Source organism: Diplotaxodon limnothrissa, linkage group LG3, assembly GCF_057381915.1.
Source record: "Diplotaxodon limnothrissa isolate DT_005_m linkage group LG3, D_limnothrissa_male_GT1.1, whole genome shotgun sequence".
NCBI classification, from domain to species: Eukaryota; Metazoa; Chordata; class Actinopteri; order Cichliformes; family Cichlidae; genus Diplotaxodon; species Diplotaxodon limnothrissa.
Genome location: NC_140598.1, coordinates 36,443,441 through 36,459,202, shown reverse-complemented (window position 1 = coordinate 36,459,202; position 15,762 = coordinate 36,443,441). Strand labels below are relative to the sequence as shown.

The 15,762-nt window shown below is 42.5% G+C and overlaps 1 long non-coding RNA gene across 1 annotated transcript in view; it reads right to left on the bottom strand.

Annotated features, from left to right (window-relative positions):
* The window catches only part of LOC146635600 (uncharacterized), a 342,244-nt gene that overhangs the window by 97,979 nt on the left and 228,503 nt on the right, over nucleotides 1–15,762 (bottom strand). The gene's annotated exons all lie outside the window — the stretch shown is intronic.

Below are 15,762 nucleotides of genomic sequence, written 5' to 3'. Positions count from 1 at the left end.
TGAATGCATGCAAACAAACAGAAACCATAATATACACAATGAATTGAAATGCTTTTTTTTGTTGTACATTTTGTTTTCAGTGTCATGTAAGTAAGTAAGTAAAGTTTATTTGTTAAGCGCTACCATAGACAGGTAGTCACAAAGCGCTGCACACAGAGATTAAAATAAACAGTACAATAAATAGCAAAATGCACAGTATACACAATATAGAGTTCAAATGTAAATTAAAAATATAAAATGTAAAAAGCATTGGTCAACAGAAAGCTTGTTTAAACAGTAACGTTTTTAACTGTTTTTTAAAGGATTCCACAGAGTCAACCAAAGTAGTTGTAGAGGCAGACTGTTCCACAGCCTTGGTGCCACAGACTGAAAGGCTCTGTCCCCTTTCGTCTTCAGACGTGTTCTGGGAGCAACTAACAAACTCTGAGTCTGTGAGCGGAGACGGCGAGCATTCTCTAAATCTAAAATCTATTGGGAGCCAATGTAAAGAACATAAAATAGGAGTGATGTGAGCTCGCTTGCTAGAGCGAGTTATTAGTCTGGCTGCTGCGTTTTTTATAGCTTGGAGGCGAGAAAGAGATGATTTATCCAAGCTGGTAAACAGGGAATTACAATAATCTTTTTTTTTTTTTTTTTTTTTTTTTTTTTTCTTAAATGACATCAGAAACAGCAGTATGCGACATTACGTGATGGCAGAGCTTCAGTTCATCCTTTGTCATTTTTTTTTTTTTTTTTTTTTTTTTAATAAATAGGACAGGGGGAATGAATGAGAGAGAGAGGGGGAGAGAAAGAAAAAAAACCCAAGGGGAGAAGAGACGGTGAGAAGGGGGGGGAAGAGAGACAAAAAAAAAAAAAAAAAAAAACTCCTGGGTCACCTGTATGGAGAAAAAAAAAAAAACAAACAAACAAACAAACAGAGGAGACAGCAAACAACAAAGAGCAACATAATAATAGAGAAAACAAAGCACCATCACAATAAACTAGCTAGTCATAGATATCAGTATTTACCAGTGTTGGGGAAGTTACTTTAAAATAGTAACTTAGTTACATTACTAGTTACTTCTCTCAAAAGTAACTCAGTTACTTCAAGTTACTCGTTACTTTCAAAGTAACTAGTTACTAGGGAAAGTAACTTTGGTTTTACTCAGAATTCTCTTGTTAATGTGTTGCTTCCATAACTTTGCCAGTCTTCTAGCTTGCTTACTTGCCACAAGTGCACTGTGCCACCTACCAATAGAAAGGAAAAGATAATGTGCACATTTCCACAAGAGAAATCCCACGCCTGGACCGTCATTGACTGCTGCCATGGTTCTAGCCTACGTCACAGCGTCATGTGCGCCTTTTACATCCAACACAAAAACTGCAGTCGTGGTGCTTTTGATTGTACTCAGAACTCTAAAATTCTGCCTTCTGAATAGGAAGATGTAGGTAACACCAGACTGCAGATGAGCTGCATACAGGGCTGGACTGGGACAAAAAATCGGCCCGGGCATTTTGACTAGAGACCGGCCGCCATTATAGGAAAAATCATAAAGTCTTTGAATGAAAACAAACGCTGTTGTGACAGTGATGTACACTGTTCTGATGGTATATATGCATCAATCTATCAATCGTTTGTTGTAAGATTCAGATAATTATTTTTTAAAAGCGAGACATTTTAAATGAGAATAAGAAAGAAAAGTATTTCTTTGTGCCCCCCTCTCCCTGTTAATGCCCTACATGCCCCCCTGGCAACACTTTGCTAGACCCGCCCCTGCACAGTTACCAGCTGTCAGCTACCTAAAAAAGGATCCTGGGGTTATTTGTCTCTCAGAAACAGTTCGTAACTTCCCTTCAACTCATTCATGTCACCTAAAAGGTAAACCTGTTTCTCCATCACCTGCTCAGCTCTGATGATCCAGTAAGGACATCTCCTGGTTTCATCTTCATGTTTCCCTCTCACCACATATCCAAACCGACATCCTGACCAGCAGCTTTTTTGCAGCTGTGGCTCCAGCAAACATCAGCTGATACTAGAAATTAATATTAAATAAATTCTAACAATAGCTGATCAAGCTTAAACGTGCTGCTGTTGTTTAGCGCGACATCGGCTGGTTTCCTCTTTCGGCGCAAAGTGAGCGATAAACAAACAAGAGAGAAAAGACGATCAGCTGATCATTGATCAGTTTTCATGATTGAAGTAGAAACGGGAGAGGGAGGGGGAGAGGATGAGAGAAGAAGAGGCAGCTGTGCAGCGTAAACACAGAATAACTCCAGCTTTGTGTTTTTTTCATTGTTGCTGAATTACGGGACAAACTGTTCCTTTTCACCTCAATAAGAAACGCGTAATATTTTCTCTGAATACCAGACGGGACGGTTGGCAACTCTAATAACTTATGAACAAAATAAAGTTCAACATCATTAACTTCATAGCACCACCCAGCTGTATAGAAACTCCGTCATGCTAGCTAGCACGCAGTACGGAAAAAGTCAGAATAACGAAAATAAACTTCACCTAAACTTGGTTCATATCTGACCCAGAGAGACTGCAGGTCATAACTTCTTACCTGAGGTTCAGTTCACACTTGGACCGGCGGCCGCCTCGGGTCTCTTTTCCTTCTGCGTCCCTTTTCCTTCATCCACCTGCTGGCCTCCACCACTTGCTAATGTTACTGAATCTGTGGAAGCTCCGCGATAGCCACCACACGAAGTAACGAGTAACGACCCTATCTAAATCCCAGTAACGACTAACGCGTTCCTGATTTTGGCATAATAACTAGTTACCGTGCTCGTTACCACAATAATAACGTAGTTACTGTAACGCGTTACTTAATAACGCGTTAGTCCCAACACTGGTATTTACTAAGTAATAAACGATATTGTGCAGCACGCAAGATAGACAGCGCACAGTGTGCTTTGAGGCAGCAGCCAAGAAAGCTTTAGTCCGCGTCTGTGAATACCCATGTGTGCATACCTGTGTGGATCAGCATGCTTGCATTCCAAAGGTTTCTCCATGTAATGATCTGCTACGGAGTGTGGGGGGGCCACAGCCCCGTCCTCCAGGGTGTGAAGCGGGTATGGAGGAGATCAAAACTCCAGACATCCAGAGGCCCCCAGAACACAAGAGACCATGGAAGACCAACAGAGGGGCAGCCGCGCCACTGTTCCAGTAAGAGCTGAGGAGAGTCCCAGACGAGGGCTCACTCAGCAGCCGCGGAGCAGAAGCCAGGGGGGGTTGCAGTGACGCGCCCGTGAGCTCCGCCGGCCCCCAGCTGCGCCTGAGTGACCGAGCCCTAGGCCGAGAGGCCGGGGGCACCCCACCTCCAAAGGGGCCCGAGCGAGCCCCAGGCCCCAGGCCCCGACAAGCGGCCGCCAAGGAGTGAGCCGGTGTGTACCCGGACGCCCACCCCCAGACACAAAGAACCACCAACACACCGACACCTGAGGGAGTCCGCCACTGGCAGGGGAAGTGGTGGTGGGTGGAGATAGGCCTCCAAACCTTGGAGGGCCTGAGATGTCCCCAGAGAGGTGGCGTCTGATACCCAACCTGACATATAGACACAGACATACAGGCACACACAGACACAAACATCCATTCCCACCCTCATGCTCTCATATGCACTCACTCCACACTCAACCAACGTGGAGACAGACATAAAGAGACGCTGTACACACAATCACACTCCCCAAGCGTACTCTACAAACCGGGTCTAGGTACCCTTGCCCCTGGAGGGGGGAATTGCACCCAGACCCAGGTGGTGTTACCCTTTTCCCTGCGGTGGGGAGAGGCAGACCACCCCGACTCCGCAGCAGCAGGGAGGCCCCACACCCCAGACCGCAGTCGGACGGCCAACTCCTCCTACTAGCCCTCCCGCTCCAGCAGGCCGCAGAGAATGGGGGTGGGAGAAGACTCCAAACCTCCCTCCACCCGCTCATTGTAGTGTTGATGCATATGTGTTCTAAGGTGCAATTAAAACCCAGGAGGGCATGGAGCTACCTGCCAAGGAGCAGCAGGTAAGCGCATAGTCCCTCCTGCTAACCCTCAATGACTAAGTGTATTTAAAATTGAGAGGTGGGCAACGACGTCAGGGGTGAGGTATACACCCTGATGGTGATTTGGACTCCGTGATTGTGCCCACCCCCAAGATCCTATATGTATGTGTAATGAGAGTGTGAATAATGTGAATGTCTAAGTTGTGGGATAAAATTGAGGCAGAGGCAGCCAGAAGGGGACAGGGGGGGGGGTAGCCTCCTCTGCACCCTGGTGACATACCCCCACTCCAAGGCCCTGCATGTGTGGGTGGTTGTGGAGGAGCGGGAAGAGGGAGGCAGCTGGAGATGGGGAGGGAAGGAAGGGAGGGGCAGGTAACCCCTCCCTGGGGCCAGCTCCCCCGCTGACCCCAGTAGGCACTCCCACCCTCCGCGACCCGCCAGGGAAGGGGGGCCCAGGCCCATCAGACCGGGGCCCAGTGCAGTAGCGCCCCCCGGCTCCACAGAGCCCTGGACAGTCCACCCAACCCCACCACAGAGAAAACTGCACCCACCCCACCAACCACACATCTTCCAGACTACATAAGACGGTAAACGCCCAGGCTGAGATCTTCCTCCACCTCTCCTGTATCTCCCCCTCCTGCAGAGAGTTCCTGAGAGAAGAAAGCTCCTGCCAGATGTGACCATCCCCCCCACCAGTTGAAGAGCCCCCCAGGCGGCTCGATGCACCGGCGGCACCCTGCTCCAGGGCCGGGCCCCCATGCACCCACCCGCCCACAACCCCGGCAACACACCAACCAGGACCCGAGCCCCCGAGGCCCGGCCCGGGCCCCCGCCCAGAGACGGAGCACCCCCAGAACCTCACGCCCATCCCGGACCCACCCAGGGGCAGCCAGGTTGCCAGGTCAGTAACCCACGTCCGTCAGCACAGACCCTCCCCGTAGCCCCGCTGCACGCAGCCACGAGGAAACAGTCACCTGAGAGCCAACAGAGCCCTCAACCGGACGTGACCGCTACCCCGGGTTGAGCCCCCCAAGGAAGATGCCTCCGGGGAACCCCCCGACGCCCTAAGCCTGTCCCTACCCCCTCACCAATCACAACAGTGAAGGCGGGACCAAACTATGACCCCCCACCCCCACTAGGTGATGGAGCTGATAAAAGGGGCCCAGAGCAATTGATCTGATGTGGTGGCAGAGGCTGTGTCAAGACTAATGTAATCTAATAGATAATTTCTATATTGGTTAGAATTAAGATTATTTTTATTTTTCCAGTTCATGAGGACTGTTTTCTTGGCTATGCATAGGGCAGTGAAGATCATATGGGCTATATTCTTTTCTGAAGTGACATTATCTAAGCTGCCCAACAAACACACTAAGGGGGAGGTTGGAATGTTACATTTCAGACACTTTGATAAGTCTTCACATATCTCGCGCCAAAACTTTTGCACTGGTGGACAGAACCAAAGAGCGTGGATGTAATTGTCTGGTGTATTGCCTTGACAGTGTGAGCAGTTGTTGGAAGATGTAAAGCCCATCTTGAACATCCGATGACCTGTATAGTGCACTCTATGAAGTATTTTGTATTGTATTAATTGCAGACTGGGATTTTTAATTAATTTAAAAGTTTTTAAGCAAATCTGAGACCAGAAGTTTTGGTCTAGGTTGACTGATAAATCTGCTTCCCACTTTGCAGTAGGAAGGGATATTGATTCATCTAATTTAGAAAGTGTTCTGTATATTTTAGATAATAATTTGGGGGATTTAAGAGTAAGAAAATGTGCCGCACTTAGTGGTGTTTGTAATTCAACTTGACTGAGGTTAAATTTCTTTTTTACTATGGATTTAATTTGTTGATATTCTAAAAACCTTGTCTTGTTGATCCCATATTGTTCAACTAGTCTGTCAAATGGAATAAATTCTGTTCCCTCTAATATATGTTCTAAGTATTTAATTCCTTTACAACTCCATTCTGGGAAATTAATCATATTATTGTTTTGTAATATGTCAGGGTTATTCCAGATAGGTGTACGTTTGCATGGGATTAATGAAGACTCCGTTATTTTTAGAAACTCCCACCATGCTGTTAGAGAAAAGCTGATGTTGATACTTTTAAAGCATTCATGTCTTTTGATGTTTGAGCTAATAAATGGTAGGTCTGAAATCTCTAGATCCTTGCATAGTGCCTGTTCAACATCTAGCCAGGGCTCAACTAAGAAGGTATGTTTTAACCATTCTGAGATGAACTGAAGCCTGTTGGCTAAGAAGTATTGGTGAAAATTAGGCAGATCTAATCCTCCTCTATCCTTGGTTCTTTGTAGCGTTTTTAAGCTAATACGCGGGGGTTTATCTTTCCAAAGGAATTTGGAAATATATGAATCCAGAGATCTGAACCAATCTTGTGATGGTTTGTTAGGGATCATCAAAAATAAGTAATTTATTTTTGGCAAGATCATCATTTTTATAGTGGCGACCCTTCCCATGAGTGATATGGGTAAAGATTTCCATCTAGTCAGATCGCCTTCTACTTTCTTTAGAAGTGGGATGTGGTTTAGTTTAGTTAAGTCTGAAAGCTTAGGAGAGATATTAATACCTAAATATTTAATATTTCCGGATTGCAGTGGGGCAGAGGAAGAATTATGGAAGGAGCAGTTAATGGGGAGAACTGTAGATTTTGGCCAGTTAATTGAATAATCTGAAACTCTTGAAAACCAGTTTATTAAAGTAATTACCTCAGAGAGGTTGGTTTGTGTGTTTTGCAGAAAAAGCAACACATCATCCGCATAGAGACTGATTTTATGTTCTATGTTCTTACATTTTATGCCCTTAATTGTTGTAGCCTGTCTAAATGCTGCTGCTAGAGGTTCGATAAAAATTGCAAAAAGTGAGGGGGAGAGTGGGCATCCCTGTCTGGTGCCCCTCAGGAGACAGAAGCTGGAGGATGTCTGGTCATTTGTTCTGATACGAGCCGTTGGGGAATTGTATAATATTCTTATCCAGTTTATGAAAGAGTTTCCAAAACCGAATTTGTGTAAAGTTGCGAATAAAAATTTCCAATTAACTCTGTCAAATGCTTTTTCTGCATCTAGAGATAATATTATGGCTTCGATGTTTTTATCGTATGAGTAGTCTATTAAATTAAGTAATCTACGAGTGTTTGTTGAGGAGTGCCGACCTTTTATGAAACCAGTTTGGTCAGGATGAATTAAGAGGGGGGTCATTTTCTCTAATCTCTTTGAGAGAGCTTTGCAGATTATTTTAAGGTCTACATTTAAAAGAGAAATTGGACGATAGCTTGAGGGAAATAAAGGGTCTTTGCCTGGTTTTAGCAGGAGACTAATGTTGGCAGAATTCATATTTGGTGGTAGTCTGCCCTTTTCCTCGATTTCCTGCAACATGCTGTGGAATACTGGTGCCAAAATTGTCCAGAATTCTTTGTAGAATTCTGCAGGGAAGCCGTCTGGACCTGGAGCCTTATTATTGGGCATACTTATCAGGGCTTCCTGGAGTTCACTTGGCGTCAGTGGCGAATCCAATTCCATTGCTTGACTGTCTAGTAATTTTGGAAGAGTTACGTTGTCAAGAAACAGATCAATTTCATTTTTAGATGGGTTTATTTGTGGTGAGTATAAAGTTTCATAGAAATCCCTAAAAATGTTGTTTATTCTTCCAGGATCATATATTGTGTTCCCCGATAAATCTTTAGCAGCACATATAGTTGTTTTTTCTTTATTTATTTTTAGCTGGTTAGCTAGAAATCGACCTGATTTGTTACTGTGTTCAAAATTCTGCAAGCGAAGTCTTTGTATAAGGAATTGTGTTTTTTTATTAATAGTTTCATTTAATTCTAGTTTTGTTTTGCATATTTTGTTCAATGTTTCCTGATCTTGGTGGGACGCGTAGGCTTCTTCTAGTGATTTGATGTTTTTTTCTAATTCCTGAATATTTTTGTTTTCTTCTTTCTTTTTGTGTGATGAGAAAGAAATTATTTTACCTCTCATCACAGCTTTCCCTGCTTCCCATAGAACAGAAGCAGATATTCCGGGAGTGTCATTAAAGTCTAAATATGAAGTCCATTCCTTTTTAAAGTATTTAATAAAGTCTTCATCTTTAAGTAGTGATATATTAAATCTCCAGTTTTTACTTGGCGTAGTATTATTCTTGTGCATTAGTGTTAAAGATACAGGAGCATGATCGCTGACAGCTATAGGATGAATCTCAGTGTCTGAAATGTCACACAGCAGTGAGCTGCTGACCAAAAAATAATCCAGACGAGAGTAAGAGTGATGAACATGCGAGAAAAAAGTATATTCCTTACTGGTGGGGTGAAGAGAGCGCCATGCATCGCAAAGACCAAAGTCGTTCATATACTGTTTGATTATATTTGTGGACTGCCAATTACGCTGAGTTCCTGTTGTGTTGAGCCTATCCATTTCTTCATTTAGTCCAAGGTTGAGGTCACCGCCAAGAATGAGTGTGCAATCAAGGTGTTCAGAGAGTGCACTAAAAAAACCGTGGAAGAATGAGGGTTCATCAACATTTGGACCATATATACTAACAATACATAGTTTTTTGTTCAATATTGATAGTTTAATAATTAGAAATCTACCCTCTGGATCTATAACTGTATCGAGTACTGTAAAATTAACATTTTTATGTATTAAAATTGCTACTCCCCGTTGTCTAGAATTATAACCGGCTGCAAACACGTTAGGAAACTCAGGTGTTTTAAGTTCATTTAAACCTGTGACAGGTTTGTGAGTTTCTTGTAATAAAATAACATCTGCCTGTAGTTTTTTAAGCTGGTTAAATATTTTTAACCTCTTTCCTCTGGTGCCAGCTCCATTTACATTCCATGTGACAAACCTCAGCATGCCCTTAATTGTGCGTGTATGTTTAATGATGTATGCTGGGTGTTTCGTTTAGACAGGTGGAGAGAATATGGAAACATCCCTTGTTTGTAAATAGAAAGAGAAAAAGAAGTGTGGTGAGAGACTCCATAAGTCTGACTATGTGTGTGAATATTCACTAATATGAACAAGCGTGGCTTGCTTATGTGTCCTGCAAGTCTGTGCGTGCTGTGAGGCTGTTGTGAATGTGCTGCCGTTGAGCTGATGTGTTTGCGTGATCGTGTTGTGAAGATATGGAGAAATAGAGGGTGTTGTTTGTAGGTGAGTGGGGAAGTAGGTGACCACAGCAGTGAAAGACAAGAGAAAGAAAGAAACCACATGAACTGTGAGCGACAACAAAAAAAAGGAAACGAAACGGAAACATTCCAATTAAAGCAATGACGGAGGGTGACGGTGTTGTATCTGCTATGACATCCTACTGATATTACTAGGTTAAACACATTTTAAAGGAGAAAGTGTGAATGAATAAGAAAAGAGTGTAGCGGGTTCTTATCTGGAGTGCATTACAATAATCTAAACACGATGACACAAATGCATGTAGGATCAGTGCAGCTAATAACTGAAACTTAGCTGCTCTCTTGCCACAGTTTTTTAGGATAGTTTTTTTTCCAAAACATTTTTACAACTTTCCTGATTCTGCACATATTTTATTTTCTCAAGCAAACATAATCTATAACTACATATGTATAAGTAAACAATTCTGCGATTTTAAATTCTACTTTACAAGTAATTGAGATTTACAAGAAATACTTTAAAAAATAAGGAAAATAGTAGCTAAAAATAATTAAATAATTAAGAGGGCAAAGGTTTGGTCTGTTAGTGACATATATGATCTGATGGTGTGCTGGTTAATCTTGTTTGCATTTGTTTCTGTTAACACAAGCCTGAATACACACAGCTGGCCTTTCTGACTATATTCATGTAGCATTGTGATTTCCCAACACACAATGCTGTCATGGAAAGTTTCTCCGGGGTGGATTTTCCTCTCAGAATAGCAGCAGGAATCTCCTGCCACCTTGTGGGTAATGAGGTGTTCCGGTGCCAGTGTGTAAATATAGAAACCATTGAGATTCCTTAAATTTCTTCACATGGCCTCAACTTTACACTGACATTGCAACGGCACACTCACACACAGAGAGAGTATCTTAATGTATAATGTGTGTCAGTGACACTAAATACCCACAAAAAACAGTGACACACACACACACAAGAACTTGACCCAGAAAGCCTTGTGATGGACGGCGTGTTTGCTGACCTTCAGAAAATGTTGTAATGTTAGCACCTCTGTGAGGGAGTGCATGTGTGTGTTTATACTCATGTGAGAGGGCCAGTTAGAGATTTAGAAACCTGGCAGACCTTTAAAGTTTAAAGGTTGGTTTGAACTTTGATTTGACACTCGTGTTAGAATCAGAGACTTACAAATGTGGAGTTCAGAACCAACAGATAACAAATTGTAATGCACAATTATGTATATTTATGGCAGGAAATATCTATATATTCGCAACAAGAGCCACCTGGCACTTTGCTGTCTTCTGTCATGTGATTGGAAAAGGACGACTGAAAAGGAAGTAGGTGCATGTTTCCTTTGTGGGAAATTCTGGAGACCATTAGCACACTCTGGTCTGAGTGGGTATGATTTGGGGTAAGACATTTGTTTGGTTTTTAGCATTGTAGGTGGTCATTATTAGTGTGTGTTTTGGATTTTTTTTTTTTTTGCTGTGGCCACAAGTTTTTATGGTCAAGTCCATCAAGACCTAGATGTACTCTGTAAACCAGTGTGACACAGCACTAATTCTAAACAGTGCTGAGACCCGACTTGTTTGCAGCACTTGGTAAATGGCCTGCAAATGGCCTGCATTTGTATAGCGCTTTTCTAGTCCCTAAGGACCCCAAAGCGCTTTACACTACATTCAGTCATTCACACACACATTCACACACTGGCGATAGCAGGCTACATTGTAGCCACAGCTGCCCTGGGGCGCACTGACAGAGGCGAGACTGCCGGACACTGGCGCCACCGGGCCCTCTGACCACCACCAGTAGGCAAACATGGGGTTAACAGGTGAATTGATTGCAGTGTTTCTAAAATAGGCTGTGGCAATTTGCAATGCAGTAACATTTGTTTTCACTTTTTGGTTTGATAGGTTGCAAGTTACAGCTTAGATATTTGTAGATTTTATGACTGAAGCTGTCTGGGAATTAATGGGGAATTTTACGTGATTTATGAAATAAATAAATATTACTTATTGATTTATTTTGGGTATTTCATCTTGGTGGTCTCTACTACATATTATTTACAATTTGTGGGACTCTCAATCCTAAAGCTCACCTAACCCTCCACCCTGTTACTTCCCCTACAATGTTAAAATTGAGGTGTGTAGTAACGTGTTGCGTCCAGTAGGGGAAGCTGCTGTAGTGCAACGCAGAGGAAAAACACACACAGAAGAACTAAGCAGCTTAGAAAGAAAAGTGTCTGGACTTTAAGTTTCTTGAAGATGTTTCACCTCTCATCTGAGAAGCTTCTTCAGCTCTAAGACCAACTGGTCTTCAAGAAACTGAGAAGTCCACTCAGTTTTCTTTCCAAGCTCCTTGGATTACCATGACCTAGGTGACTGAGAACCTACACAGACAGGCACACAAGAGTTCAAATTTCCTTTAAAAGTTAGACTTTTAAAGAGAATTTACTCCAACATAATGCAGTTGTTACTATTAGTGTCACAGGAAATCAGAATATGTGATCAGAAATAAGTCCAGTGTGGAAAACACTGGGTATCAGTATTAGGCTCAAGTGCAGCCCTGCTCTCTTATACAGATGCTGTAATGATTATTTAGGTAAAACAGGTAAAACAAGTCTCTGTACTTTTTAGACTATTTAGAGTCAAATTCTATCCATTATCATAATACACGTATTCATGTATACATTAATGTTGCAACTAGTTTGTTTAGTAATAGAGATGGCACGATACCACTTTTTTATGTCCGATACCGATACCGATATCATAAATTTGGATATCTGCCGATACCGATATGAATCCGATATAGTGTTTTTTAATCAACAAAACTGTTTTTTAAATATCTTGCTGCATTTTGTATAAGTTCATACTCAAGTTTAAAACAACAACTACACTAAAGCTATTCTGTTATACCTGTATGCAAAAAAAAATATTTCATAGTTCAGCAATACTGATCAATCTAATAAACTTAAACCTACACCATCCTCCCTATTCTGGTATTTTAAAGAGTACTTAGCATAAATATTAAGCAACCTAACTAATAGGGTTCCAACTCCCAGCAACAACAAAAATAAATAAATAAAAAATAGGGAACCACCCCTCACGCTCCACCTCATGATGCTTAATCGACGTAATCAACCTTAATTTGATGCAGTGTGAAAAAAAATGCACAGAAATCAATTATTTTTCAAGAAATATTAAATAGATTCAACATCTTTCTTCAACAGAATTGCAGACTGCACAGATGGTACCTTCCCAAAGGAAAAAGTACTATAGCTTACAAGGGTATATATATTAGACTTAATAGTTACTATATACAGTAATTGACTTCTATTCATTTTACATCAAATTAAAACTTTGGGTGTCAGATAATTATTTATTAAAAGCTAGACATTTTAAATGAGAATAAGAAAGAAAAGTATGTCTTTGTGCCCCCTTTTCCCTGTTAATGCCCTATCGCCCCCCCTGGCTAAACTTTGCTAGATCCGCCCCTGCACAGTTACCAGCGTCAGCTACGTAGAAAAAGATCCTGGTGTAGAAAGTAATTACATTTTTTTATTTTTCTCCGATATCCGATCCAGTAATTTAGGTCAGTATCGGACCGATACCGATACGTAATATCGGATCGGTCCATCTCTATTTAGTAATAGCCATAGTACCACTCAACAGTAAAATAAGTAAGAATTTAAAAGTTGCTGTAAAACAGTGTTGTTTTACAGCAACTTTGATGTTAAAAAAAAAAAAGCTTCAGAGTTTTCGCCTTTTCTCCCTCCATGTAATGTTGCTGTGTGGGCATATGTACACCTAAGCTCTATTTGTCAGTAACTTTCTGTTTAATTGTAGGTGTCTGTCATCCAATCTCACTTCTGCTCTGTAATTATCCTTATTGGTTTCACCTGGATCTTACTACACTCCTATTATACCAGTTCCTAAAAGACCGGACACCTCTGCCCTGAATGACTTCAGACCAGTGGCACTGAAACCAGTCGCTATGAAGTGTCCAGAAAAAATGGTTTTCACACACATCAATCACATGGTCCTGGACACCACAAACCCCCTCCAGTTTGCATACCGTCCCAATCGATCAGTGGATGATGCAACAGCAATAGCCCTGCACCACACTCTGCAACACCAGGAAAGCAGCAGAACATATGTCAGGACGCTTTTTACAGCTCTGCTTTCAACACCATCCGCCCGGGTAAGCTGATCGAGAAGCTGACAGACCTTAGCATCCTGACTCCCACTTGAAACTGGATACTGGACTTTTTGACAGACAGACCACAGGTGGTGAGAATGGGAGGATGTGTGTCTGCTGAGCTCACCGTCAGCACTCGATCTCCACAGGGCTGCTGCCTCTCACAGGACTCTAGTAGACAATGTTCTTGTCTATAGTGTGGAAAATATGTCTGTGAAGGTTCTTAGTCATCCAGGTCTTTGTAGTCAAAGGAGCTTGCAAAGAAAAGTGTCTGGACTTCTTTAAGTTGCTAGAAGACGTTTCACCTCTCATCCGAGAAGCTTCTTCAGTTCCTGAAGTTCCAGACGCTTTTCTTTGCAAGCTCCTTTGACTATAGTGAGGAAAACGACCTCATCCTCAACACAGACAAAACCAAGGAATTAATACTGGACTTCAGGAAGAAACCCCTCTCCCTGCAGCCTCTCATCGTCAAAGTGACAGAGGTGGAGAGGGCCAACAGGCACACATTCCTGGGACTGCAGGTTAAATCACACCTGAGCTGGACTCTCAACACCACAGCAACAGTGAAAAAAGCCCAGCAAAGGCTTTATATCAAGAAGGCGGCATGAACCACTGCCCTCTCACCCAGGCCTGACAGGATTGATAGAGAGCACCCTCACTGCAGGCATCACTATCTGATATGGGAACACCACACAGACAGAGAGAAAAACTCTGCAAAGAGTCATAAAGTCTGCAGAGAGGATCACAGGAACAAAACTTCCTTCCATGGACTTTTTGTACACACAACCCTGCCCAAAAAGAGCAGAGAGAATTATTAGGGACTCACACCTTCCAGCTCACTCTCTGCTCAGACACAAAAACTGTACATACAGTCTGAGACACACCAGAGCGGACAGCATCATCACACACACAACAAGGTTTTTCAACAGCTTCTTCCCTACAACTGTCAGACTGATGGCAAAACAAAAAACACTGAACACTTTAAATAACAGCACTACCTCACCTTACTTTAATACTAGGAAGTGTATTACAACCCTCTCTGTACAGTGTTTTTATATATAGTAAATACTATGATTGGGGCAGCACGGCAGTTAGCACTGTTGCTTCACAGCAAACACGTCCAGAGTTCAATTCCACCATCAGGTCGGGGTCTTTCTCTGTGGAGTGTGTATGTTCTCCCTGGGTACTCTGGCTTCCTCCCACAGTGCAATGACATGCAGTTGGTGGGGATAGGTTAATTGATTGATCTAAATTGCCCATAGGTGTGAATTCAGGAGTGAATGTGAGCACGAATGGTTGTCTGTCTCGGTGTGTTAGCCCTGCTTTTCTGTAGTTTTCAAGTAACATCAGAGCTGGGACACACCGACCTGGAGGCCAAAACTATATGTTCTCCCTTGCCCTCTGCCCATCCTTTGAATATCTTGGATTGTAACGTCGCCAAAATGTCAGATAGCTACTGTGCTTTATCAGATACACTAATCCACAGGTGTCCAACTCTAGGCCTTGAGGGACGGTGGTCCTGCAGGTTTTACATGTGTCCTTGATCCAACACGGCTGATTTAAATGGCCAAATTACCTCCTCAACATGTCTTGAAGTTCTCCAGAGGCCTGGTAATGAACCAGTCATTTTATTCAGGTGTGTTGACCCAGGGTGAGATCTAAAACCTGCAGCACACCAGCCCTCGAGGCCTGGAGTTCGACAGCCCTGCTTAATCAATGTTTGGTAGCACCGGGAGTGACCTTGAACTAAAAACGTGCCTTTTATTTATAGGCATATCAAACACTAACAAAAGCACAGGAAGATGGTGACTAAACTGACACAACCTAAACGCAGAGTGAAACCTGGTGAAAGAAGAAGAAGGGCTTAAAAGCTGGCTCCCAGCTGTGATTACTCCCACATCTGGGAGTGTTCACATCTGGGAGTAATCACACACACAACGAGACCGGGAGACCGAGAGACCGAGATGTGAAATACGGGGAGACATAGAAACAAAACCTAAATCCTTGAAACTACAAAAAATAACTAAGAAACAAGAAATACAAATACTATAACATGAATAACACTAAATAAAAGAATATAAATTAATCAACAAACACAAACACTGTGTTTCAGACCCACTACTGTGACATGTGCATTTCTGGCTGCCAGAACGGCAGCGTATTTTAGCACACCTTTCTCAACCCTGCCTTACATGCCAACTCGAACAAATCCCTGCTTCTCTCAAGCTGTTAGTGGTGGGTAATTTAAAATGTAGGAAAGATTTACCTGACATCAGAAAAATAGGCAATCAACTTCATCATACCACATAAATATAACTAATACTACTGGAACTTTTCTTATGTTATGTTGTATAAGTCCGAGTCAGCAAAACATAAGATTTACATGTGATCATTTATTTAACCTGTGTAGCATTTACCTTTGTTAATGATAAACGATTTCTTGATCTTCACCTCTCAAA